This window comes from Procambarus clarkii, unplaced genomic scaffold (assembly GCF_040958095.1).
Source record: "Procambarus clarkii isolate CNS0578487 unplaced genomic scaffold, FALCON_Pclarkii_2.0 HiC_scaffold_957, whole genome shotgun sequence".
NCBI classification, from domain to species: domain Eukaryota; kingdom Metazoa; phylum Arthropoda; class Malacostraca; order Decapoda; family Cambaridae; genus Procambarus; species Procambarus clarkii.
The window spans coordinates 21,463-25,151 of record NW_027189989.1 but is presented as its reverse complement, the minus strand read 5'-3'; the positions used below and the strand labels follow the sequence as shown (position 1 = coordinate 25,151).

General features: G+C 42.1%; 1 non-coding gene across 1 annotated transcript; it reads right to left on the bottom strand.

Moving 5' to 3' along the window:
* Positions 1–3,152: 3,152 nt before the first annotated feature.
* Positions 3,153–3,271, bottom strand: LOC138361883 (5S ribosomal RNA). The gene has a single exon (XR_011227254.1). It is a non-coding gene; the product is annotated as a 5S ribosomal RNA (ribosomal RNA).
* Between the last annotated feature and the right edge of the window lie 418 nt (positions 3,272–3,689).

Genomic DNA, 3,689 nt, shown 5'->3' with positions numbered 1-3,689 from the left:
AATGAACTTTTGCGCGAGGCGAGCTTTCCTTTTATATCCCGCTCGCGACTCAGCTCAGAGCGGGTCGCGTGGCGGAGCGCGCTGATTGGTCAGTGGCGGGCTCCCTTGATCCTGAGCGGGGTATATAACACGAAGCTCGATCTGCGGGGCCGGCATAAAACACCACAAACCCACAACAGCAGCAGCAATGTCAGGACGCGGCAAGGGAGGCAAAGTGAAGGGCAAGTCAAAGTCTCGCTCCAGCAGGGCCGGACTTCAGTTCCCCGTGGGCAGAATTCACCGTCTGCTGCGTAAGGGCAACTACGCCGAACGCGTCGGTGCTGGCGCTCCTGTCTACCTGGCAGCCGTCATGGAATACCTCGCTGCCGAAGTTCTGGAGCTCGCCGGTAACGCCGCACGTGACAACAAGAAGACCCGTATCATCCCACGTCACTTGCAGTTGGCCATCCGCAACGACGAAGAACTCAACAAACTTCTGTCTGGCGTAACCATTGCACAGGGAGGTGTTCTTCCAAACATTCAGGCAGTTCTTTTGCCAAAGAAGACAGAGAAGAAGTAAGCACTTCTGCCACCCACCACGACAAATACCATAACCAGGCTCCATCCGGAGCCACACACACTTTAATAGAGAGATTCAAGTAGACAATCAACTTTCAAACATTAATAATAACATTTATATTGATTTCATTTGGAATGTGTACATAACAAACAAACAAACAAAACAAAATTATAGGGGATATTCAGCATCACTTGGAATATTAACCAATCATATAAATCCAATATATATTTTATATTTTACTTTAAGCGAGGAATTCATATTCTATCAATTTTTAATCATACAAATGAACAAAAGCAATTCTTCACTAGACGTAATGAATGAATAAATGATCAAGGTTTTAATGTGTTTCATGAATAATATATATATATATATATATATATATATATATATATATATATATATATATATATATATATATATATATATATATATATATATATATATATATATAATATAATATAATATATTATAATACTTGTGAACCAGAATATGTTTGAGCAGCAGCGATCGTGCTGCCATTGGCCGAAGTGCAACAATTCAAATAATTTAAAGGGCCTGCTCGGGTATATAAGAGAGGCTGGGAGACTGGGGCCGGTGGTGGGTGATGGGTGATGAGTGATGGTGTGGTGTGGTGTGGTGTTGTTAAGAGTTGATTTACGGCCAGCCAGCCAGCTGCAGCCAAGGCAGGGCAGGGCAGGGCAAGGCAAGGCAAGGCAAGGCAAGGCAAGGCAATAACAGGACAGGACAGGCAAGGCAAGGCAAGGCAAGGCAAGGCAAGCAGGCGGGCGGGCGGGCGGGCGGGCGGGCGGGCGGGCAGGCAGGCAGGCAGGCAGCCAGCCAGCCAGCCAGCCAGCCAGCCAGCCAGCCAGCCAGCCAGCCAGCCAGCCAGCCAGCAGCCAGCCAGCCAGCCAGCCAGGCAGCAGGCAGGCAGGCAGGCAGGCAGGCAGGCAGGCAGGCAGCCAGCCAGCCAGCCAGCCAGCCAGCCAGCCAGCCAGCCACTCCCACTTTGTATTTATATGCATTCAATTTATATTCAAACATTATATATGTTAAGGGCCTAGTTTTAGTGTTTATTTTAAAAATGACAAACATCGAGTCGTTTTACCAGTCCTTTAGCGTTAACGGTGATGCATTTTAAAACTGAACAGAAATCACCTTTTCTGGATATATCAAATATCGAATCCGCTTAATGTGCCTACAATTCAATCATTCAAAAAATACATAATTTACATCATGCCTTTTCATAGAACAGACAATAAGATTTGAGACAATAAGAACTTTACTTTTATAACTAAAGTTGCACAATTATACCAACTCTATGGTGGCTGGGTGGTAAGGTGTGTGGCTGGTGTTTTGGAAGTCGCGAGTTCAAACGACCCAATGGGAGTACTTTTTTTTTTTTATGCCATACAATCTTCCTAGTACTATTATGTAGGTGTGTGTGTGTGTGTTTTTTATTCATTCTTTGGTTTTATAGATGACATACATATTGACTCCTTTTACCGGTCCTTAATTAGGCTCTGGGGAAGCAATGGTGGTGGTGGTGGTGCATTTAAAACTAAACCAAAAATCACCAGTTCTGGACGCGTCAAATATCATATCCGCTTAATGTGTCTACAACCTAATTACTTAAAACTACACTATTTAATTCATTCATATCATGTGCATATTGGTCATTATGCTCATACAACCGACATCAAAATTTATTTTCATTATTAGAATCATACATTTCATCAAGTAATACAGATACAAAGAGATTTTCTTTCTGAGAAGACCGTTAGTATTGGCTGGCTGGCAGGCAGGCAGGCAGGCAGGCATTTGAGGGTTATTATTTCGCCTGTTGATTGGGGGGAGGGTTGATGTGTTAGGGGGTTTTCGGTTAGGTGTGGTGGTGGTGATTGGTGGTGATTGGTGGTGATTGGTGGTGATTGGTGGTGATTGGTGGTGGTGGTGGTGGTGGTGGTGGTGGTGGTGGTAGTAGGTGGGAGGGGGGGGGGGGGGGGGGGAAGGGGAATGATGGTCTGTGGATTCCTTCTCCGTACCCTTACATATAAGCAAAAACATGCCTTCCTGTGGGTATAGAAACATTAACACAAATTATATCAGTAACTGATATTGTAGCCTTTTAAACAGAAAAGATTTGTACATACAAATACTTTTAAATTATCATTTATTTGTGGAAATGGCATTTACGTCATTAAATTGATACCTCAGCATCAAGTGTCCTGCAGTGGTCCAGTGGTAAAGTGTATATAAGTGATGCGTATTCTTGGAGTTGCGAGTTCAAACCCGGATTAAGCTATATATATATATATATATATATATATATATATATATATATATATATATATATATATATATATATATATATATATATATATATATATATACAACATGTTTTGTTTTGGTTGTTTGTTTTTGTATAAAGCCTCACACACTATATTAAGCGAGTTTGTTTTAAACATGACATACATATTAATTCATTTTACCAGGCCTTATTCCACACAACTCCGTGAATTTCCCGTGGAGCCAGCCAGCCAGCCATTCAAACAAAAACAAACGAAACAAAACAAAACAAAACAAAAAACATTATTGCCAACAGCATTTGGTGTTCCCAGGCGGTCACCCATCCAAGTACTAACCAAACCCAACGTTGCTTAACTTCGCTGATCGGACGAGAAGCGGTGTTCTCAACGTGGTATGGCCGTTGGCATGAGACTGCCTACACATTGTGGCTAATAACCAACTCTTTTTAGTCATCACGGCAGGATACGGACCTTCTTGTGGTGTCTTAATGGTAATTGTATCCTAACATATTTTTGTCTCCTTGGCATGGATATTTAACATCGTTTATTCAGTCTTGGGTTTATGTTCTTTCGCCATTTACAGACATTTTACATCTACCTACTTCCTCAGCCTACCCTGCCAATTTCTAATGAATTTGTGGATTTTCTTTTGTAATACATACATGTGTGTGCTCATCTGCTCTTCAGTTTTTATGATATTTGTCTCATCTGTCCTGCTTTATGATACTTTTACAAAGAACATGAACAAATGCTTCTATTTTAGAGAAGATATGGGATCCAGGTTTCGGAGCCGTAAAACCAACCGTCGTGATTGGTGGACGAGT